We start from the raw sequence: 14,748 nt of genomic DNA on the forward strand, positions 1-14,748 counted from the left end.
TGAACTAGACATCTACAAGGGAGAAATTCAAGTTTCGTTGATTTAAGTCCTTAATATAACACCCAAAATGAAATATTAAGGCTAGGACCCAACACAATATTTTACAATTCGGAAGAGGGATGTCGTAATCCAATTGCAAAATATTTGAAGGTAGGTAAATGATGATTTACCAATTTCCACCATGAAAAATGAAAATGAATTTTAGGTTTTAAATGAAAGGAAACTCCTAGATCTTTTGAGATTCATCGAACCTTTTCAATGACATGTTACTCTCGATTATGCCCTTCAAGTTTGTGACTGGGATGTCGAGGATCAAAAAAAAGGTGTGAATAACCATGCAAATTAGCTTGGTACACTTAATGTCACAATTCACCTAAGCAATGTGTCGGTTAACCATACACGCTCCATTGATCCATGATTAACATCAAGCTACCCTTTTCCACACATTGTTAGTCCCAAATTAGTGTGTCGGTTAACCACACGCTCTACTGACGACTTAACAATGTGAAAAGTGCAATTTCATGGAATAGCATCAAATTCACATTTTTCCCAAGTAACTAAGATTGGGGATTTATAAGTGTTTAGTTACTTAGTATTTTCATTATAATTTTAATGGAAGTTTGTGTCCTATCCCACTCGTTCGGCTAACGACCCTCCACCAATCAAGGAAGCGGTGGGTGAGAATGGACACCCATTTAACTTCCATTTTATAGGCAATTTCCTTATACCCCTTATAGATTGGCTACGTGAATGAGGCCTAATAAAGGTAATACTGGTCTTTTAGTTATACATATATATATATATATATATATATATATATATATATATATATATATATATATATATTTAATTTTATATAATATAAGGGTGTATTTTAAACTTTTAAAATACTTGATGGTTTAAAATTAAACTTAAACAATATGATTATGGATTTAATAATACTCTTTTAATTAAACATTTAATTAACTATTAATAAAGTCCATAAGAGTTAATTCAACTATTCAAAAAACATCAAGATGCTAAATCAAATTAAAACTATTTAATTAATTTTAAGTTATGAATCAATGAGTTACATTTTTGAAAAATTTTCAAATTACTAGGGTTTCTATGAATTCAATGTTTCTTAATTGGTATTTTTCAACTTTTAAAACTTGAGGGCAAGTTTAGTAATTCTTGAAAACTTTTTAACTCCATAACTTAAGGAATTGATGTTTTTTTTATGAGTGAGACTTTTCATGTTCCATAACTTGAGAACAAGTTATGAAACTTTTCAAAAACTTTTGAGTTCCAAATTTGATGACAAATATTGTAACTCCTAAAAAAACTTTTAGAATTCCAAAACTTAAAACCAAGTTTTGTAGCTCTCTAAAAACATTTAGATCAAATTTTAAACGTAATAAAATAACCATTTTATCTTTTACCAATTTGATCATAATACAACTTTTGTAGTAAGATAATTTCAAATCAAATTACACTAATAACTATTTTATTATATAATCTAGTAATTATTCTATAATTTGACAATTTAAATTTTAATTGGATGGGATAATCATTACTATATCAGAAAAACAGATTTTATGATACAAAACACTTTAAGGTAATGATCCAAATACAATTATGGCCAAAAAAACCCAAAATATTGCAAACAGATTGTTGAACTCGTCGAGTCAGCTCATGGACTCGTCAAGTTCATCATGAACTCGTCGAGTTTATATATGGACTCGGCGAGTCCCTCCTGTCAGAATGTACATTTTCAAATTTTTTTTTTCAACTTTAAACAATTAATCTATGCATCTATATAACAGAAAACATCCATGGCTTTGATACCATTGTTCGGTTTTGTGTACTATAACACTCATATGGTGCACATACAACCTTAATAGCTTTGGATCTAAGTTTTCTCTAGTTATACATGCAACAAAAATTTCCAAATCTTGAAACCTACAACTAACATACAATATATATATATATATATATATATATATATATATATATATATATATATAGTACTAATTTAGAGGTCCTTGGTAAACACGACTTGCTTCCTATTGGACCAAACTTTTTTTTTTTTGCTTTTCTCCAAGAATCTGTTGTGTTTGGATAGAGTCTAGATATTGTTCATCGTTTACACATGTAGTCTTCTCCTCTACCACCGTCACTTTCGTTACTTTACTTCCTCCATGTAACAATCCGCCGCCTACCTTCTTATAATTCCTCTGTTGCTTCATCTACTGCTTATTTGCTTAATTTTCAGACGGTTCAATTTTTTTCAGTTCTATCCACCAAATTGATCTACTTTCCACCACTGGTTGCCCAAATCGACTCTTTTTGTACCCAACCGATCATCAACCATTCGGGGTCGACATCCTACCAGCAGAGACGAGTCCGACGATCGCCCCCTGATGCCTACTTACAAGCTCCTCCCAAGAAGGGAATTCCTTTCCATCACAAAATGGCTTAAGTAAATGCATGGGGGGCTTAGAGGGGGGGTAAAGTGGGCAGCTGCACATGCCAATTTTTTTCATTATATATTTTTATTTAAAAATACAAAATTATAATAAAGATAAGGGCCTTTTTTTCTTGTTCATCCTAGGCCTTTAGGAATATTTCATTTTTCAGGACCGGCCTGAGTAAATGCATCGATTCTCTTACATATCTATCCAATTCGCTCAATTTATTTTTTTCATCTTTACAATCAGGCATGTAGTGGTAGTTCATAATTACAGACACTAAGGGAAATTTTACTTTAGTATCATTGAAGTCTCTTTCAGCTTGAAGCTTCTATAATTTAAGCCACTTCTTTCCATCTTGTGCTTTCATTGATTTTCAACAATTGAAGCTCGGATCTACATGAAATTTGTGCTCCAGTCAAGGGGAGATCTGGATAGATGCTTCTGAGCCCTATCTTTCGACTTGAGGATTGTCTATTACTTTTCACTTTATAATTTTGTTGTCTGCTACCCTCTTTGTCCAACAAGTGTTCGAACTGGATTTCTAACCTTCTGTATCGATGAAGCACCTCAACCATGTAGAATACTGAAAGTTCCATTTATATAAAGTATGTTTCTGTTATTAATTTGTATGTAGTAATTCTTTGTTCATCTATTTTAGGGCTTTTTTATATAGGGAGACCACCAACACAGGAAGCAAGAATCAATGATGACTAATGACACCTTCAGAACAAAATGGAGGTGTATCCTTCCCTTTCTTTCTCTATACTCTGTCATCTCTGATATAATTTCTTATCATCACCACTAGAAATCACCAGTAGAACATCAAAGGAAGGTTGGATAATGGAATGGTCTCTGACATCTCCAGTATTGAAGTACGAAATTTGATGTCGTGGTCGACTATTTCCCGTATAGTTATGAATGAGAATAGCCTCTTGCTTTATTATATGGGTATGGTGAAGAAGTTCCATGCTTTTCTGTTCCAGGATGTGCACAAATGTGAGAGCGAAGCTTCCGCACATGAATCCTACTCTCGATCTATTTAAATCCAAAGGGGTACTAATTTTGTTTTATGCCAAAAACATACTTGTACTTCATTTAGTTATTTGAGTGCATACTATAATCATACAGATCATCAACACAATTTTAACTGTTGCAACTTGAACAAATTACATAGTTTTTTTTGGACATTGATTACTACACTGAATTTTTATGATTTTAGTTGTGTTCATGATTGGCAATGGAGGATAGTTCAAGAACTTGAATTTTATTGATACTATTGAAAATTTTTTGCAGGGTTCTTGAGCAAGATTCACATCAAACAAACTAGTTCCTAAGTGTTTTATGATGTAAGTTTTGTATGGTATATGTTTTCCTTTTGAATGCAAGTGTTTCAAGATTGCAAGTCAAATAAAAATCTTTTATTCCTTCTCATGTTTCTATCTTTTGTTAGATAAAAACTCTTATATCATATCATTTTTCCAAACATTAAAATTTGATTGTGTTTGTTAAAATTGAAAACCATCTTTTCAAATTTCATATTCTAAAACTTTCATTATTAAAATTTTCTTGAGCAAGATTCACATCAAACTTTCATTTGAATTTATCATCAGTTCTTGCCCAGTTCTCTGATAACACCTCATCGATTTGATAGCACCCATATGTTTAAGTCTGATCCCTTTCTAACTATTATTACAAAATTGTTTTTTTTTTCAGTTTATCTGATGAGAAATCAAAAGTAAGGAATTCAGATTTGCTGCCAGACCCGAATTCAAGTTCATTTTTAGAACCTATTGAGGTATGTTGTTTTCTCCTACGAATATAGTTAAAATGGTAATTTGTATTATATATTCTATTCTTTTGTGGAGATATGCACAATACATAGTTGATTCTTTGGGCACTCAGCAACTCAAACCATGCTCAACAGCCTGCTACACAAACTATCATATTTCATGTTCAGGTTTTTACAAAACTTCTGATCATTAAGTTCATCCATTGTTTATCATTTGTGAATAGCTTTTGGTGAAGCCCTGAGATTTTTCTTGAATCATATCTCAAGTACCAAAACATTGGTCGTCTCTTCTTGATTCCTAATTACAGGATGAAGTTCCTCTAAGATCGTGTTCCTAGATGTAAAAAGGCAACTTTTAAAAATAGTAAAAAAGTTTTAGTTGTGATCATATTTTTCACTTTTTGAAACCAAATTAATCTCTTAGTGTATTTATGTTTGTCCTATTAATTTGATAGGCTAGCATACACTAAATATCATTTAACTAATTGAGATAGAGAAATTGACAGATATACCAAGAAAAAAATCATTCTTGTGTGAAATCTTAAATATATCATTTTATAAATTATTTTTTTGTTGCTACACTCCATTTGATTTTTTCATTCCATCATGAAATGAAAGGAAAAAGTGCAATTTAACCTATTATTATAATGTAATTTTCAATGACACATATCCTTAGAATTTCTTTTACTATTTTAATTAAGTTGCTATTTTGTTTATTAAAAATAAATTAATGATATGAGTTTTAGAGTAAATTACAAATTTGGTCCTGCAAGTTCATTCCAAATTTTAAGTCTAAGTGTACTATAGGTACCAATTTATAGTTTACTCTAATTTCTATTATACCTTATTGCGGTTCAGTAAGCTTCAATTATCTTTAAACAGACTCTAATTCCATTTCTATTCCGTTATTTTAAATAATGGAGCATGTTCTTTTTTTTATCCTTTTAAAACTAATTTATTTTCTATTAACAACTTTTAGGATTGACCAATTGCATGGGATATAGGTTTTGTCACCATGGTATGTTGCTGAAGATGGATTTTTGTTCATCTGTTTGTTTAAAAGATGTTTGGTTTTCCGTTTCATTGACTCATTTCATCTACTAGGGTTTTTAAATTGTTTGGCTGATGTTTTCAGGCAATCATATGGAAGCCATACGCTAAGTTGGGGCCATGCTATAGCGTTGGAGGAAGAAGCTCAACCTGTAAATTGAGATAGCAGCATGTGATTTCTGTAGTTGGAATTGGATTTGAAAAGACTCAAATTTCTGCCATCTTTGAGCATTGTTTATTTTTTGTTGTTACATTGACTTTTAGATTATAGATAATTCTCATTTTTAATGTTTTCATTTTTGCATCATAACATGCTAGCACCCTATTCACCATTTTATGGTAACTGCATGGGCAAATCTGGTAATAAAAGACTATGAAATACCCTCCAACCCGCAACGTGAGATTCGTCACTAGTTGAAACATAAAAGTAAGTTAGAAGAATACCTCTTAACTGTAGCTTGTAGGAATTGGTCTTTCAAGAGTCTAGCACCTTAAGTGTGATGCCTCAAATGTCTTATAACAAACCAAGAACAAGAGAAAGAACTTGAGAGAGAGGTCTGGAGACACAAAAATCGTCTAGAGCTTCTTGGAATCATTATTGCATGATTTTTGGCTTAGGGGTTGCATTTATATAATATAGAATCCAAGACTTAAACCCTAATCCACTTCCGTGGGCCTTAATCCAATAATCCATATGATAAGCCTTCTGGACTAACTCTTCATGGAGTCTTACATTAACTTAGTCTATTACTAATTAATATGGATTATTAGCCCAAACTATATATATATATATATATATATATATATATATATATATATATATATATATATCACTGATTTACACAATCAGTCCCCGTTAATTTAATTAGTCTCTTTTGATCACTAAATTAATTCTTGATCAATACTAATTAAATAATATGATTTCTCCATCAATATATTATACTTATAATATATTAATAAAGCACATTAACCTTTTTCTCAAATATTCATCCTATCAAATTGTTCCAGAGTGTTACAACCCAAATGGACCATGCTTGTATCGGTTTCAAGTACATACCAATTATAGTTATGGGCTTAGACACCTAATCCAATACAAGTGTCCACCAACCTTCACCCCCCTATATAGGGTTTGACGTCTCTATCGAACACATAGACCTACACCCTAGGCTTTGATACCATTTGTAACATCCCCATCTAGCATATATCACAATATTGTCCACTTTGGGCTCCCGCCATGAAAATTTCTCAAGGGGTTACCCATCCCTAAATTGCTCTCGCCCATGCATGCTTAACTATAGAGTTCTTATGGGATTTGTTTTCCACGTGAATTTAAAATGTGTTATGCTAGGGAAGGTATCCACACCCTTTTATAAAGAATGCTTAGTTCTCATTTCCAACCGATGTGGGATCAGGTTCAATGTGTCCACCCACCTGACAGTTGTAACACCCAATTTTTGGATGTTTCTAATTTCAGAATAACGGGATGTAATTCGATCAAGTAAAGGCTTTGGGCTTCAGGTAAATAAAGTTTAGACCTTATTAGATGTTGATGACGTTGGTTAAGTGATTTAAGTCCTTGAATTGTGTTTTGGAGCCAAAAAGAGTAAAATTAGAAAAGTGATATTTCGTGTGACATCCCCATTTTCACGACCAGAAAATACCGATTTGTTTATGCTTTATTTTGAAAATCAGAGTAACCTTTTAAAGAAAAGTTTTGCGGAAATTGTTCCCAAAAAAACATGATAAATTCGTTATCAAGCATTTCCGAAGAAATGTATTTTATTCATTTTTACAACATTGGGATGTCATCGTCAATACAAAAACATAAGCATAAATAGAACTTACATTCATTATCATTAGTGATTTACATTTCCTTAATATCTCAGTGTAATGTAACTACATATCAACACATGTGATACAAATAAATTGAGTGGGTCAGGTTGGGAAACCTAGTGTGTACATAGGGTTTTCAACCCACAATAATATAAATATTATGTTTAATCATTAAACAGTTAACCCAATTACTCATCCCTAATATCTTCTTTATTCTTAAGGGCCTACCCTAAGAATCATTTATCCTACATTCGTTCAATCTAAAGTCAATTGCTTCCAGGGTTTATACGACAGACACTAAGTCCATAGCTGCCAATGCTCGTTCGTAAAGCACTAAATCCATAACTGCTAAATTTCATTTATCAGGCACTAAATTCATAGCTGCCAGTGTTTATCTAATAGGTATTAAGTCCATAGCTACTAGCGTTTATCTAATATGTACTAAGTCCATATCTACCATCTTTTATCTAACAGGCACTAAGTCCATAGTTGCCGATGTTATTGATTAGGCACTAAGTCTATAGCTGCCAATGTTTACTCATATCATCTTTCATCTCTCATCGTCTATCTACCAATGTTTTACCCAACATATTCGTAGATATAAAATAAATATACAGTTTAAATCATTTAAAACATGTATAAAATCTTTCATCCAACATAGATATCAAGTATATCGATAATATGCACACATAACATGTAATTTATATAAAATACTTCATATCTATGTCTAAGATGAAGGTAACTATGCTCTCACTTTTCAAAGTGGCGATTCCAAACTCAGGCAGCGCTTCGCTTCTAACGATTCTATTTTCCTTCAATGAAACTTAGCATTATTATCGCTAAGTTTTAGTCTAATCTTTATTACGACTAATTATTACTCTAGATTCATCATTAACTCAAAGTCTACTTTCATGATCTATCAAGTAAAGAACAACCAGTTAGGATCATATCGGAGGTAGGGTCCGTTTGGTATACGAAGTATACTGTTTGGAAATCCCACTTTAAACACCTCATTAAATCACAGCCTAGACATCATCCCCGTAAGTAGATAAATCAATATAAGGAATTTGAATCATTGATAAATCTTATTCATAGGTTCATAATAACGATATTATAGTTAAAAAATAAGCTATATTTAAAGTAGGGTAGACATAACTCACTTATATTGGAGTTTAGCGAAGAACTGGGCTCTGCGCAGGCAGAACTTCTGAGTCGAAAGCTCTTATTCTCGGGGCCTCGTGGATCTCCGAGACTCGCTACTAACTCCTAAAAAAGTCTGGAGATAAGCCTTGAGGCTTTGGGGGTATATGGGACAGAAGTTGAGAAAAGGTGTGAAGAAAAATGAGGAAAAACGCCTCTATTTATAGGTTGCCAGCGCCAAGTACGTTGAGCGTACTCAAGAATTACGTTGAGCGTAATGGGTTTTTAAGGGTTACACTAAGCGTAATCAAAATTACGTTGGGTGTAATGTGCCACGTGTCACGATCTCATGCAAAGCCGTGGGGAAGAAGGTGCGGCTCAGATTGCGCCACGTCTCACTCGCTGGTTACTCTAAAAATTAATTATCTTCTAAAATCTGTAGCGATTGCATACGAGCTCCGTTTTTGACTTTATTTATATCCACACGTAGTTGGGGTCGTACTCTACAACTTTCGTTTAGACTCCGTTGGCTAATTTTAACATTATTTTTAAAGTTATATTTTTAACAGGCAGGGATAGGAAATGTCCGTTAAAAATTCATAACTTCTTCATCCGATGTCCGTTTTCGTTTGTCTTTTTACCATTGAGCTACAATTAACGAGTCCTTCGATTCTCGTTTAGGTTATGTTGGGTAAAAATCGGTCGATCAAATATTCGAATTCTGGGCTGTATACTGTTATACGAAATCTTAGAAAAATCATAACTTCCTCATACGAAGTCAGATTTTGATGTTCTTTTTATGCACGCTCTCAGTTTAAAATATACTACAACTTTCATTTAGATATATAAGGCTAAAAAGTATTTTATAAGAAATTCACTTTTTACGATTCCTTGTGCCGTGCCGACTTTGCCGTAAAACTTCGACATGTCATAACTTCTTCGTTATAAATCGAATTTCGGCGTTCTTTATATATACGGAACCTTTGATACATATACTATAACTTGGTTAAGATTATTTATTCTAAATAATCTTCTATCAAAATTCATTTTTGACGCTCATTGTCTCTAAATTGACTAGCCCAAATCTGCGGGCGTTACATTTCGAGACTCTTTGCATGAATTAATGGATTTAGTTTCGTATATGTTAAGTCAAAAGCAATTAGATAAAATTATGGGGCTTCTTAATACCTTCGCGTTCATATAAAGATCATTGAAAATTGATTTGAAACAAAGAAGTTATGATTGTTTAAAATTGGAAAGGAATGAGCAAAAGCTCGTAACCATGGCTTGGTAAGATTGTGACCACGAAGTGGTGATTGTGCAGCCCAAACCCTTAAATTTAGGTTTTCACCATACTTAAAGGAAATGGTCTTGTGTTTTAGGTTATTTTTCTTAGCTTCCATCATATATAGAGCCCTTGGGAGTAAACCCTAGCCTCCATGTTCATGATTTAAGCTCTTTATCTTTCCTTGAACCTCTATTAGTGCATATTTGGTTGTTTTGGAGAAGAAAGGAAGGAAAGGTTGTTCTTGGAAGCTTGAATCTTGTGGATTCCTACCTTCATCTACCTTTCTAAGTTTAAAAGATTCTTGCTTTATTACATTTCATCTATGGATCTAAGAGTATTTGGAGTTTTAGTGATTTATATTCTTGTTTTGGCCTTTTTGATGGATTTGAGTTGGATTTTGGACAACTCCAAGGCTAAAGGTTGAATCTTTAACTGTTCTAGTCCCATTGTGGTGCTAAGATTTGGATTTCATCTTCATTTGTGTGTCATTGTGCCAACTTGGTAGAGGATGTACCATGATGATCCATGCATGCTATGAAGTCCTTTACGATGATCAGAAGTTGGTTTTGCTCAAGGAACACACCATGTTGTGCCACCATGATGGATGTTGGGTCACTAATGACTATGATGCACTACCTATGCATCATGATGCTCCACTATGGCTCATGGTTCTCCATCATGTGTTTGGTTGATGCTCATGAGGTTGAAGGTTCCAAAAGCGTTTACATGGCACTCCGTGATTAATTGGAGATTAGGGCATCCCCTTAATGGGCTATGTAATGTCCATGAAATTTACGCCAAATTTTAAACTTTTAACATTAACAAAAGAAACAAATAGTAATTGTTTTTACTAAACATTTCCAAATCGTTTATCATCAGAGTGTCCCAAAAACAGATCGTAAGGATGGGGAGCAGTACGGTCACGCCTTCGCCTTCCCTCGATCACCTGAAGTACCTGAAACAATAAACTGAAAACTGTAAGCCTGAGGGCTTAGTGAGCTACCCCCAAAATACCAATACCGTACAGACATAAATCATATCAATAACAATCAGTCAATCAACATGCATACTGGGCCATCGGCCTGACTGGTCCACCCTTCTGGGCCTACAGTCTATCTGAATCTATCCCGAGCCTTCGGCATGACTGGTCCGCCACGTGGGCCTATAGTCTCCCCGGACCGCTCATAGGGTATGTTGGCCTTCAGCACAAAGCAGGACCGCCTCAACCCATCCAACAAGCAAGTAACCATGTGCGCATACTATTTATACTAGCATATACAAACATCAAGCATATCTATCTCACTGATCATCAACCATAGAATTCTCTCGTAACTAGAGCGTTGACCTAACAGGTCACTAACATACCAATCCCTACGGATCATAAAGCATAACATACTGCCTACCCTGATTCCGATCAAACCGATCATATCACATGTAGCATTCCATAGCAATAACAACTAAAGGGTCGGCCTTGGTGCCGTAGACCCTATCGATATAGTGAGGATAACTCACCTCACAGATGTCGACTTGAAAGGTAGCTCCAAATATCGGATCACTTTTCACCGGCTCCACCACCTATATCCATAGCATAATATACTCATAAGTCTTTAGCCTTAGAAGGCACTCCACAACCCACTAGTCAAACCCTGGTCAAGGCCGAAGTCCTTGGTCAAGGTCAACAGTCCATGTTGACCTCAACTCGCCGAGTACTCTAGGCTGCTCGCTGAGTTCTTGAAGTACATTCCAACTCATCGAGTCATCGGGGTGACTCGTCGAGTTCCTTCGAACCCCGATCAAATCTTAAGGCCATCCGTCGAGTTTCCTTTCTGCAACTCGACGTGCAAACACATCCTTGGCTAAAACTCACATGACTCGACGAGTTGTTCTTCAACTCGTCGAGTTTCATGACCATCTTCATCCAACTCGCCGAGTTGTTCAACCAACTCGTCGAGTTCACGACTTCCTTCATCTGACTCGCCGAGTTGTTCAGCCAACTCGTCGAGTTCAATGCACATCTTCAAATGACTCGCCGAGTCGGCTTTGCGACTCGCCGAGTTCCTTCAGCCATTTTACCATGCAGACGTCATTAAGCCATTGCAAGGCCCCAAATTGCAGATCCAACTCCCTTAGGCCTACTTATCACGTAAAGTTGCAAACTTTACGTGCATGCATGACTTTACAAGCTCCAAATGCCAATATCAAATTCTTATTGGGTGCTCAAGGACAAAGGGGACCTTAAACTCTATTGAAGCTGGGACTTTATGTCTGAATAATCCAAGGGGGGTCCAGATCTGAGGTTACAACTTCAGATCTAGCCCATATATCGCCATACTAACTTGATCCCCTCCTCTAAAACCCTAGAACTCATACAAGGATGAGGTCTAACCAAAATAACTGAGGGAAAAGATCAATTACCTTCCCAAAGAGATGACCACAGAAGAAGAACACATGTCTCCTCTCAATTTCTTGCCCAAGCCACTTGGTTCACCACACTTTTCACTAAAGATCTTCTCTCAAGCTTCACACACAAGGGCATACACACACACACGAGTTAGTGGAGCAAGGGAGGCTCTAAAAGAACTGAAAGAGGATTGAGTTTCTTTAAATAGGGGTGCAAACCCCGGGGATTAGGGTTTCATTTTCCAGCTCCTACTCGCCGAGTCCAATAATGGACTCGCCGAGTAGGCCACTAAACTCGCGATCCATCCCGCTGCTACTCGACGAGTAGGACAACCAACTCGTCGAGTAGGGACAAAACTCCAAGAACATTTATTGAAATTATTACTTGAGATTCGGGGCGTTACAACTCTCCCCCGTTTGAACTAGACTTCATCCTCGAAGTCTGCTGGGATAAACAGAGCCGGATAGTGCTCGCGCATCTCCGCCTCTGGCTCCCACGTCCACTCGGATCCTTTCCGATGTTCCCATTGTACCTTTATCAAAGGTATTTACTTATTCCGTAGGATCTTCTTCTTCCTTTCCAAAATTGCCATCGACCTTTCCACATAGTTCAAACGCTCGTCGACCTGGATTTCATCTAACGACACCACTGCCTCCGGATCCATAACACACTTTCGCAATTGGGAAACATGAAATGTGTTGTGGATCCTGCTGAGCTCTTCCGGGAGCTCCAACCAATAAGCCACCTTGCCCACCCTGGCAACAATCCTGAACGGCCAAATATAGCGGGGACCCAACTTTCCCCTCTTCCTGAAACGGATCACACCCTTCCAGGGTGAGACCTTCAGGAGAACAATGTCACCCACCTGAAATTCCAGCTCAGATCGGCGTCGGTCCGCATAACTTTGCTGCCAGCTCTGAGTGGTATGCAGTCGCTGTCTAATCTACTGTATCATCTCGGTAGTTTGCAAAACTACCTCCGTCCGACCCATCACCTTGTGCCCAACCTCGCCCTAACATATTGGGGTCCTACACTTCCGCCTATACAACAGCTCGAAAGGCGGAGCGCCAATACTGGAATGATAGTTGTTGTTGTAGGCGAACTCCACAAACGGTAGGTGGGAGTCCCAACTCCCACCAAAATCAATAACACATGCCCTCAGCATATCCTCGAGGGTCTGGATGGTCCGCTCACTCTGCCCATCAGTCTGCGGATGGAATGTCGTACTGAAATGCAGTCTCGTACCCAGTTCCTCGTAGAAATTCTGCTAGAATCGTGAAGTAAACCTGACATCCCGATCCGAAAAAATGGAAAATGGGACTCCATGGCAAGAGACAATCTCGCGGACATACAGGTCGGCCAACCTTTCTGCCGAGGAACTCTCCCAAATGGCTAGGAAGTGAGCACTCTTGGTCAATCGATCCACGATGACCCATATAGCATCGAATCCCTTTGCCGTCCTTGGCAACTTCGTGATGAAATCCATCGCGATCCGTTCCCATTTCCACATGGGAATCTCCAGAGGCTGCAGCTTTCCATGTAGCCTCTGGTGCTCGGCCTTGACCATCCTACAGGTCAAGCACCTCTCGACATACCAAGCGACATTTCGCTTCATACCAGGCCACCAATAACTCAAACTCAAGTCACGGAACATCTTGGTGGCCTCCGGGTGAATAGAAAAACGAGAATTATGAGCCTCCTCCATCATTGTCTACCTGACTCCTCCGGTCATCGGATCCCAAATCCGACCATAACGGGTCAATGGCCCGCGAATATCCTGAACAAACCGGGAACTTTCGCCCTTAATCCTTTCCAACTTCTGATTCTCCGGTTTCATACCCTCGATCTGAGCATCTCTGACCAAACCCACCAGCGGGGAATCCAACGCTATCCTCATACATCGGGCTGAGGTAGACGACCCAGCCGACTTGCGGCTCAAAGCATCCGCAACCACGTTCACTTTACCAGGGTGGTAAAGGATCTCACAATCATAGTCCTTGACCACATCCAGCCATCTGCGCTGTCTCATGTTCAGGTTTGGCTGGTCCATGGTGTGCCTCAAACTCTTGTGGTCCGTGTATATCGTGTAACGGACCCCGTACAGATAGTGTCTCCAAATCTTGAGGGCGAAAACCACCGCTCCCAACTCCAGTTCGTGCGTCGGGTATCTAGTCTCATGCGACTTCAGTTACCGCGACGCATAGGCTACCACTCGTCCCCTCTGCATGAGGAGTGCCCCCAAGCCTGTGATGGATGTATCACAAAATACCACAAAATCCTCCACTCCCTCGGGGTGTGTCAACACCGGTGCCTCGCATAAACACTGTCGCAGGGTCTCGAACGCCCTCTGTTGCTCCGGGCCCCACCGGAAATCCACCCCCTTCCTCGTAAGACGAGTGAGGGGTACCACAATTTTGGAGAAATCGCGAATGAATCTCCGGTAATACCCTGCTAAACCCAAGAAACTCCTGATATCTGAGGGGGATTTTGGAATCTCCCACTGCATAACCGCCTCAACCTTGGCCGGATCGACCAGAATCCCCTCCTAGTTAACGAGATGTCCAAGGAACCGAACCTCTCGCAACCAAAACTCGCATTTCGAGAACTTTGCGTATAGCCGTTCTTGCCTCAAAACCTCCAGCAGCTCCCTGAGGTTCTCCTCATGCTGCTCCCGGGTCTTGGAATACACCAAGATATCATCTATGAATATAATGACTGAGCGATCGAGCATCAGTCTGCAAACCCGGTTCATCAAATCCATGAACACTGCCGGTGCGTTGGTGAGTCCAAACGG

At 37.7% G+C, this 14,748-nt stretch overlaps 1 long non-coding RNA gene across 5 annotated transcripts; it reads left to right on the plus strand.

The window, feature by feature from the left end:
• The first annotated feature begins 2,065 nt into the window (after window positions 1–2,065).
• On the plus strand, window positions 2,066–5,580 carry LOC111900165 (uncharacterized). Of its 5 annotated transcripts, none has more exons than XR_008225997.1 (5): window positions 2,066–3,506; window positions 3,747–3,799; window positions 4,167–4,248; window positions 4,319–4,410; window positions 5,378–5,580. It is a non-coding gene; the product is annotated as an uncharacterized LOC111900165 (long non-coding RNA). The 5 variants fall into 5 exon arrangements; XR_008225998.1 differs by having other exon boundaries at window positions 2,066–3,058; window positions 3,127–3,506; window positions 4,167–4,410; XR_002853134.2 differs by having other exon boundaries at window positions 2,066–3,028; window positions 3,112–3,506; window positions 4,167–4,410.
• Window positions 5,581–14,748: the final 9,168 nt, after the last annotated feature.

This window comes from Lactuca sativa, chromosome 8, assembly GCF_002870075.4.
Source record: "Lactuca sativa cultivar Salinas chromosome 8, Lsat_Salinas_v11, whole genome shotgun sequence".
Classification (NCBI taxonomy): domain Eukaryota; kingdom Viridiplantae; phylum Streptophyta; class Magnoliopsida; order Asterales; family Asteraceae; genus Lactuca; species Lactuca sativa.